The sequence below is a fragment of the Lactuca sativa genome, chromosome 9 (assembly GCF_002870075.4).
Source record: "Lactuca sativa cultivar Salinas chromosome 9, Lsat_Salinas_v11, whole genome shotgun sequence".
NCBI lineage: Eukaryota > Viridiplantae > Streptophyta > Magnoliopsida > Asterales > Asteraceae > Lactuca > Lactuca sativa.
In genome coordinates, this window is record NC_056631.2 from 188729431 (window position 1) to 188740256 (window position 10826).

The window sequence follows — 10826 nt, forward strand, 5'->3', positions numbered from 1 at the left end:
ACTCATAATAAGCTGGAAACATGGCAGTAGCAGCAGCAGGGTACCACTTGAATTCTACCAAAATTTTACAATTTTGCCCGAAATCAAACGCTAAAAAAGAATGGTGGGCCTTTGAGGGTGTAGAATATTGATGGTTTTTTTACCTTCGTTCCCACATAAAATGTTACAAGCAAGCCAAAAAGAGTGGGTAGTCCTAGAAAAAGTAAACAAAATTTGATTTTATCAACTCCAGAGTGGATATGTGCAAAAATTTGGGGAAAACAGAAATAGAAATAGAAACCTTCTGTCTGAAGAAATATAGATTTTCGCCAACTTATGCCTGATGGTCCGATGACAAAGCCCACAAGGTTAGCCACGTGCCAAATAGATATAAGGGAAAAATGTTCATTTTCAAATTCTTTTAAACTAAACCAGCATATCCGTGGAAATTGGTCCGATGACAAAGCCCACAATTTTAATTTTTTCGGTTTTGGTTATATATATTATTTAAATTAATTAATGAGTCGAATGATATTAATGCAGGACGCTGAGAAGCAGGGAGGCAGCAAGAAAAGCGATTAAAAGGGTAACTTTTTTGTGAATAAAAATGAGAGTAGTGAGTTAAGAATTAAGATGCGTAGGTAGGTAGGTACCTGTGAAGATGTAATAACTGTGATGCCCATGTCACGTGCAAGCCGATAAAGGTGCTCTTCAACGTCCACACTTGTAGCACTGAAACAAACAGGATATGGCATTAATTCAAATTCTTGATAAACATGAGGATAGCTTAGCTTACTTGGCGCATTCATCTAGGATGCCAAACCGAGGCTTGTGAAAGAATAAGTGAGCCTTGAAAACAACAAAAAAACAAAAAAAAATAGAATACAATAGCCATAGTAATTAATAAATATGATAATGATGTGGTGGAAGCTCACCATGCCTAATCTTTGTTGTTCACCAAGAGACAATATGTCTTCCCAGTTCTGACTAGCATCCCACTTCCCTTCTCTTTAAAAAAGGTACAACAATTTCACATTCTCTAGAATCCTTTTTAAATGCATATCCAGAATATTTGCATCAGCAGCACCAGCGATCCAGATCAAACATTCATGGCAGGAAATAAATAAGCATCAGTCTTTCCAAAACCCGTTTTACTATTCAGTGTTCTATTTTTGCTTAAAAATGAAAAAGTAGCATGTTTTATTTGGCTTAAAACGAAAGTTACATGCTTTTTTGGTTTATAAATGAAAATAGCATGCTATTTTTGTCTTAAAGATACAAACAAAACATAATATTTTTCAAAATAAAAGTAACATGTTATTTTTGGCTTAATTCCCAAAAATTAGAACATTAAATCTAAACAAAATTTAGAATTACTGAGAAAGGGTTTTAAAAGTCAAAATTGTATGTATTTTTGTATACAGGGAAATGAAAGTTGTAGTCAATACACATATGTTAAGCTCACATATCTATTTTGGAATAACTCCAACAAAAATGTTGTCTGAGAAAGTAAAGTTAATACTATTTAGTAATGACAATTGAGAAAGTATTTAATATTCAACGTGAAAGTAAGATCATGCAATTATTGAATTCCAAAATTGATCTATTTGAAGGATTACGCATAATAACCATCTTATTAGAACCATGTTATCCTAATTTAAGCTCATTTGTTTAATCTGTACCCTTAGAATGCATTGTGTTAAAAGAAAAAGACCCAAACTTTTGAAATTAGTTGTTCAATCTGAAGCATTTTATTTGAAATTTTCATTTGTTGGAAAAAGAACATGAAAGTAAGATGTACTTAAGCTTTTCATCTAGCCTGCTCTAAATCATTAAAAATGTAAAAAATGAAATATAAGAACATTTAAATCAAAAGGGTTAAGAATAGTCATCAACGAACCATATTTAAGCGAGATCCAAGAACTCATCTGTAAATAAAAGGGTCAAATCGTAACAAAAATGATTAGGATTATGACCAGTCTTGGGGTAAAAAAATCAATCTTATAGAACCGTTATGGTTTGGATGAAAAGTTAGAAAAAAAAAACTCAATAAAAAGAATCTTGAAATTTTGATGGGTGGAAAGAAAAGAACTTCTCTCTAGTCAAATTGCATGAACAGTCCCAACTTATTAGGAGTGACAATCATATTAGCATATGCAAAGCCAAAACATGGTTTGGTTAACCTCACCACCAAGTTTGCTTTGAATCTTAGGAATAGAATGAAAGGCCTTCAAGCATTGTGGGTGGACTTTTCTTGCTGATGGAAAAACAGAGGCAAACCATTTGATTATTAGTTCTTAAAGTTAAAATTAGTTTTCTGAGCAGGGGCAAAACAGTCATATGTGTTGCAGGTTTTTTTTACAACACATTCTTACAGAATACATAATATGTTCAATATTTCCAATGAAGAAATTGACATTGGCATTACATCGAACACTTGGCGGACATAATACAAATGACCATCTTACACTGTGTGTTAAAAAAAAGACAATCTATACATAACAAAACAATTGAATGACTAACCTTCTGTCATTGTTGGGATGATAATGCCTTTCAATGCTTTATCTGATTGTATTACTTATTAGAATATATTATGTTGATTTAACCCCAATTGACTCTACTATACCCCATCCAATGCTTTATCTGATTGTGTTAAGCCATCAGATTGATACATACAACATCTATAACCAAAACATAACCCCAATTATTAGAAAATAGATCAACGTTTTCATATGGGTATTGATATGCATTAAAATAAAATGTTTCATAATTGAATATTTCAAAAAAAAAACACATGCAAATGTAATATAAACAACATAGAAAGCACTTAGTTTAAGACCAATATTATGACCAAACTTCTTTACTTCTTCAGTATCACCATTTCTTCCAATCCAGTTTTATACATTAGTTCACAAAACCATAATTTTTGCATACTCATTGACTGATTGACCAAAGTCAAATTGCTTACATTTTGTCAATGTTGCATATGATTTTTATTGCCACTTCTCCTAGATCAGTAGCTCTGGCTTTCAGATCATTTTCACTAACAATTGTTGAAAAAAACACATTTACCATGTGCTGCTAGAACTTCATACAGGTTATCAAGTACATCTCCAAAGCAGTAGCCTATATGTGAAAAAGGAAAATGTGGAAGTCAAATTACTTGATAATCTTTCCAAGTGGAATAATTAGTTGTGGATCCCTTTCTCTCTCCTATTCCATCAAATGCGTCTTTGCACCAATGCCATCATTCCTTCTAACTTCAGTCCTGGAGGTGCAAATGGGCCTATCAAATAGCCAATGCTCTCTCAAGAATTTCATCGAACACATGTAGTGCACTTCTCAAATCCATTTCTTTCTAGAACACTTATCAAATAACCATAAAAAAACACCTCCAGCAACCATCACAAGATTACAAAGCTTCTGAAAGAGAAACTGAAGATTGAAAATTCTAAATCTCAATCTGAAATCAAAATCATAGGGAGAAATTCGAAATCATAAAATCAGATGGGAACAAATCTGTGAAAAAGAATTCTAAAGAAGGAGAAACTGAATATTAGCATTACCAGAATCAAAAGAGAAACCGAAGGAAGCGAAAAATTCTCTCAGTCCCTCCTCCGATTTCTAGAAACCGGTGCGTCGTCGTCTGAAACAACTTCTGAATCAATTAGCTTAGGATACCCTTCAACGGTTGCATAGATTTTCTTATGTGCTTGCCTATGTTTAGAACTAGGGTGTAACTTTTGAAACGGCCATCCACATCTATGGAAAATATGCCCTGCAAAATCGAAGTAAAATAGCAAACCACCATTAAAATATGTCATTTTCATAACAGTAATTATATTCAAAATAAGAAATATAATAACTATTTCATAAATTAACGAAGAGAAAACCTGAAGAGGTGGCGATTTTGCTCTGATCTTGGGTATCTGTGACAACCCGAAATTTCCATTTTGTACGAACAATATCTATTCAATAGAAGCCAGTCCAGTTTCAGTGATTTTCAGACTTTTCCGAATAAGTTTGTGAACATTAGGGTTTACGTTTAAGGAGATATCAGGAGAGTGGATGCTCCTGGGTTTGTGAAACTTGAACATTCCAAGTTTCATAATGTCATAGTCCAATTTCCGGAATAAAAAAATATTTTCTGCCAAAATATTTCAGGACTATAAATAGATTTCTGAATTAAATTAATTCATTATTCACATTTCCAACTAGAGAAAAGCCATTTTCTCTCTCACGGATCTTTGGGTTTTCATCCCAAATCGTGAGTGCACTTTCCTAAATGTGTTTTAATACTTGTTGTATGCTTAATAACATATCTACATATCTAAAATGCAAGATCCAGGAGTTTACCGCCCAAGAACGTTCTTGGGGAGTAAACTCCAAAACGAAGCCTAAAAGCTACCTAGTCCCATTTCCATGTTAGGTAACTAGTTAAGGAAATTATGTATGATCTTTTAAGGATAGAAATCAATCAAAATCATATAGTTTTAGGAGTTTACGGCCCAAGAGTTTCTTGGACCGTAAACCCCTTTTTCAAGGGCCAAAGTGAGCCCTAAACACTCCTAAGGCTTTAAGACAATTACCGTTTAATACTTGTGACTTGAATGGGGAGTAAATTACATCAAAATCATCCCTTAAAGGGAGTTTACGGCCAAGGAACATCTCTTGGGCCGTAAACTCCAAGTAAAGGCACAAAGGTGTGCCTAATGTCCCCTTTAGCCTTAAACAAAAACCTAGAAGCTATCCTTTATGTGCAAGTGGCTTAAAAGAATTAAAACCAACACCCCATAGGAGTTTACGGCCGTAAAATCTAGGGGATATGGTCTTTAGGCCGTAAAATCCTCAAAGGAGCATTCTAAGGCCTTAAACTACCTAAAGGATTAAACCAACAATGCTAGGCTTATTCTAGAATTCATTTAACACTTCAAAACACCCAAAACCACCAAGAGTGGAGTTCACGGCCGTAAACTCAAGGGTTTACGACCGTAAACTCCAAATGTGGGGTTTGTTGGGTGGTAAACTCATATACAAGGTCTTTAGGTACACTAAACCCTTTAGCCTTGTCCCGTAGCAATCTAGAAGCAACCCTTAAGACCTATAACACTTATACAAAGTGTTTGCATGTTCCTGAGTGTCCCAACTTATTTCATTAAGTTATTATTTGGCTAATTAGTTATATATATGCTTATTATATGATAACTAGGCTCGTGCGTGTAAACAAGTCTCCGTTTGCCACCTAGCACGGTATCCGACACTACAATCCAATCAGCTCACCACAAGTGAGTTCATACCCCTTTAATTAACCTTTGAAATGATTTTAAATGTTTTAAATACTTTATGGGGGGATACAAGTTAAATACTTATAGTTATTGCTTCAATCACATGTGCTTGCATCAATCACATGTGATTAATAACTAGGAAACCAATGATTTTACCACTGTTCAAACTGTTTATCAAACTGTTTTACTTTAAAATGTTTTACAAACTCTTTTACTTATCAAATGCTATTATTTAAACTTTGTTTTACTTATTATAAGTTGCATGCCCATATATGTATAGATATATAAATAATGTTTAAAGGGCTTAGGAAGGCCATCCGCCCTATTTCCTTTTTCTCGATTTGGATGTGGTCTGGTGGGATTTCGGGTAACCATCCGAGGGTCGTTTCAATATTAATTATATATCAAATATACATCTATAGACATAAAAGTACTTCCATATTCACGCGTACTATACACATTACTAGTAAGTTACCATCGGGGTAACACAAGATCATACTACTACAACTGTTAGATCAATGAGTCAGTTCATTCATGCGTCTATACATTACATATACAACTATACTTGGAAGAGAACATATACAACTATACTAGGAGGAGAACATATACAGCTATACTAGAACGAGAAACATTACATTACATATACTAGAATACTTAAATTACTGTGATTTAAATCGGAGCATGACTTAAATGTCATGACTCGAGTTGTGGCCAGAGTCTCTTGGAGGGAGACCGTGAGTTTGCGTATACATCTATACTGGATTAACAATCCTACACCTCCCTGCTAGCTACTGTGGGGCCTGCAGGTCTGAGGGTGCCAAACGTCATTTCGTTATTACGACCATTCATTATGTCGTTGTTACTAGTCGATAGTATGGTGCAATTTATCACATAATGCCATAATATAAAATCCGGTTTAAGGTAGTTAGTACAGCAGTAGTTCCTATAATACAAAACTACAGTACTACAATGATTTACCCATTACATATTTTTAGTGATAACCTCACTTAAACATTAATGTACAAACTATATTTTGTTAAATGATAGTTACACTTGGGAAATTACACACTTTTACAACAAACGAGCATACAAAACAGTTAAGCCTTGGTAGAAGGCTACTTTAATAGAAAATATAGGTTTTTCTGAGAGATTCAAACTTTTACAAACACTTACATACATTTTACAACTTATACTTGTGACAGGTTTAAACGTTTTGATAACAAACACCGACACTAAGACACTTATGAACTCACCAGCTTAATACTGATAAACTCTTTCAAAATAACTTGTATTCTCAGGTCATCAGTAGACAGGTAACGATGCCAGCTTTTGAGAAGATGGAGTGCATTCAAGACTCATCATATTATTTTGATTTACATTATATTTTTGGTGTCTAAAACTGTACAGAACACGCTTGTATTAAAATTATTTATTTAATGCAATGGATGATGTTGTTTGCTTGTTTACATTTACTGTGTTGTGATACTGTACATGACGTCCTCCGCCCCAGAACGTTTCCGCCGTTCTTGGTTTTGGGGTGTGACAGTATCCATGTTTGTATAAAGATCAAAGCACAAAAAGGGTTTTGTAGAAGATGAGGAAATGAGGGGAGACTTATTTGAAGAAGATTGGAGAATATAAGAAGAAAAGTGAAGAAAAAACAATTTTTGAGAAAGCCTTTATAAGGAGTGATATCACCATCTCTCACCTCCACCGATAAGCTCCATCTCTCTTCGGACCAAGCCATCTGAAAAGTCACCTCCGCTCAAGCTAGTTTTATGTGTGTGGTGGTTGAATCGGGGAAATCCTCGTCTTCGGAGGAAGAGGAGGACTTGGAGTTGAGTTTGTGTGTGTGGGGGGGGGGGGAGTTTGTTGAAGAAGATTAATAGGAGAGTATTAGTAGGAGATAAGGTGTTGGTAGGTTCGATCGATTCAGTTGATCGAGGAGGAATGATCAAAAATTTGTCCCAAGTCTATTAGGGTTCTTGGTAGTTCTTCGAGAAGGAAGATGCATCACAGCAGTCTGAGGCTAGAAGAGGCAACGAGGATTGGAGGCAGTGGATGTGGGTGAGGGGTGGAGACGAGGGAGAAGAAGGCGGGGTTTAAAAAATTTGGGGATTTCATTTTCCCTCTAAGGAGACGCACGTTTCTTAAAAAAAATATAAAACGACATTCATAGAGGACGCACATTGTAGATAAAGTGCCCTCCGTGTTTTTTAATTTTTTACATGAGACATTAATTTAAGGGCACGCAATAATGCGTGACGTAAATCCTTAAAGTTTTTTTTGAAGAGATGACACTTTGTTAATGTCACTCTCTTTTACGTAACATAAATCAATGAGTGTCATGGTTTGCACGTCGTAAAAGGGTCTTTTTCTTGTAGTGATTCTCTCTAAACTCGGAATTCCAGGCTGTTCTTGAGCATTCTCCTTCACTTTTGGGTAAGTAATTTCGTCTTTCACTTGATTATCTTACACCCCTTCACTCATTTCATGGATTTCTATACAAATAGCATCATATTTATTCATAGAATCTTCGAATCTTCAAGCATCTCCCAAGTGTTATAAACTTGGAAACTTATTCTCTTCATCATCCATCATAAAAGATCACTCAAGGTGAGTTCATACCCCTACATTTTCATGTTCTCTTCAAGTTTTAGGGAGGGAATACAAGTTAAATCACCTTAAAACAACTCAAACTCATACTTCAGCTCTTCATAGAAAAGTTGAGTCCTATTCACGGATTTTTTTGACCATCTTAAACATTTTTGTTGTCAAAACTATTCTAGGTGAAATGGTTCAGGTTTATTCCTTTACAATGACTACTTGCATATCTCCATACGATTTTTCTACAATTTATGGTGATTTTTACAAAACTGCCTATCATTTCATAAACGAATTTGGACCAGTCTATGAATATGAACATTTTCATACAAGTTAGAGACTTCTAAAAATCATAATAAAATTTATAAACAAACTAGACACATTTTCTAAACTCTTAGAGTTTATGGAATTGATTTTCAACTCCGTATTATTTTTCTATGATTTCTATAAAACAGTGCAGAAAAGTTAAAAACGAGTTAACAACTTACAAATTTCATAACACTTTGTATCATGTTGAGCAAAGTGTAATCTTTGATGACTTCATATTTTGCATGTGTTTTCTGTTGTGATATATTTATATAAAAGAAAATATTCTCTGAAATATAAGAGTCCTTTGTAATTACAAATAATGCAAGATGAAACATAATAAGTATAGTTATGTATTTATTAAAATATTACATACACATGAAGGGTCTTACTACAATACAAACGGATTTTCAATTATTATATGGTAAACTATAATATGTATAATTTATGGATTTTACATTTCAAACATAATACACAAAAAGGGGATTTCAATTTCCACCATAGAAAAGGTTTTACACGCACACTAACTCATTATCGTAAATTATGAGACACGTCTTCATTGTACTCTTAGATTACTGTTTAAAATTCCTGAAATAGTTATAACCAGAGTCTCTTGTTAGGAGAGCATGGTAATTGTGTATAGATCTATATTGGGGCTGACAACCCACACCCATGCTGCTAAGACAGTCCGATCGTCCGATCGGGGATGACAAGTATCATTTCATTTCCGACGCCTGAAGAACGACGCGGCAGGCATCTCTGTTATACTATGGTTATAGCAACTCACATAGGGAGATAACGAAACCTATATTTTATGGGAATTTCTACTTTGAAAAGGGGTTTATCGATTTAAAACTGCATACCTCGTTATAAGTACGAAACACACATACACTCGGTCTTGGGATTTAAGAATACATAACATTTATTAACGAAAATAAGGGATTTTTCTTGGGTATGCATTACATTTACAAACAAAGGATTTCAAACTCTTCATCAAAAGCTTATCATCTCACCAACTTAATTGTTGACACTTTTTCGAAATTACTTGTATTCTCAGGGAATCAGTGAAACAAGAAATCAATAGCTTTTGAGGATGGGACGTTAAATCGTCAAACATTTCATTTTTGTCATCATTGTGTAATTGAATTTGAAATATGTAAACTCATACTATGGTGTCACTTTTTCAATTATATTTATGATGGTTGTGTTTCTTTGAGAACTATTATACTCTTGTTGTGATACTATACATGAAGTCCTCCACCCCTGGATGTTTCCGTCATCATTGGTTCAGGGGTGTGACATATGGAGACTATGAACCTAGTTCATTACCTAGTTCCTATTAAACTTTCCAATGTAAATAAGTTTTCTAGTGGACTACCAGAGGTCATTGATCCAATAGTGAAGCTAGCAACTACTCTGAAAACAGCCATCTGGGCGGCTAGGAATGTAGAGAACCAGATAAGGTAAAATAGTTTAGAAAAGGTTGAGGCAGGAGAGAAGAGGAAGCTTGAGGAATATTCAAGGTACGAAAATAAATGGAAAATTTCAAAGTCTGAACCCAACGAAATTTTTTTTGGTAGTGTCAACGAAGCAGAATGGTGCAATAAATGCAAAAAGAAGCATGTTGGGTAATGCAAAAGAGAAGTGACCTACTACAAGTGTAGAAGACCTAGTCACTATTCTGATTAGTGTTGGTATGAAGAAGGGTGTGCTTTAATAGTAAGGAGGAAGGGCATGTCATGAAGGACTTTCCATAGAAGAAAGAAGCTGCAAGGCTAAATGTGCCACTAAAACTGAAAGCAAGAGCATATCATATGATCCTTGATTAGAGATTAATACGTCGGGAATAGAGAACAACCTATTCAATTATGGGATATGTAGAAGAAGATAAATGGAATTAGGATGGGAGGCTTGATGTAATAGGAGCATTGTATAACTAAATCTTGTAATCATTTTCAAGAAATACTATAATCCCCAATTACGTTATATGACTCAATGTGTTAAGTTGTTGTCTGGTCTTCTTGTATGATGACTTAGGGACCGCAAGACGATACTTGAGATGAGAATCAGTAAGTTTGAAAGGTAGTAGAGGCCTATAATACCGAAAGCACAAGACTCGCACTTGGATCAAGGAAATCCATAAGGTTACTAAGATGCTAGTAGTTGAGCTGTTTGGTTCTTTTCCATCATTATGTTTGTTTCGGTGATGATTTCTATTTATACCCTAGTAGTCCAAGCGAATTGAGTTTGACTAATCTACGAAGTAAGTTCGACGTAGTATATGACTTTAGATGATAGGAAAAGATAATCGAAACGATTAGTAGAGGTATCACGTTCGCTGTTAAGATTAAGCAACCTATAGCTTAAAGTACTACATGATAGAATGTGATTATATCACGTTAGAACATGAAGGAATGTATCTTTCATGCTGGAGTCCAAATCAAAGAGACCTAAGTCTAACCATTTCATCATGCGATGAGAGCTCATTAGAACATGACCAATCGGTATACTACCGTAGACGAAGTAAGGAACTTAAATTTAGGTTAAATCTAGCAGTAGTCGCCATTGAAGATCGAATTTAGAAGGAAGAGAAAATGCAAGAATTTAGCACCGTGAATAATAAAGAAGTCTAAGAGTTGGAAACTCAATAAA

The 10826-nt window shown here is 34.6% G+C and overlaps 1 pseudogene; it reads right to left on the reverse strand.

Moving 5' to 3' along the window:
* Nucleotides 1-454: 454 nt before the first annotated feature.
* LOC122196146 (ABC transporter D family member 1-like) lies at nt 455-1073 on the reverse strand (annotated as a pseudogene).
* Nucleotides 1074-10826: the final 9753 nt, after the last annotated feature.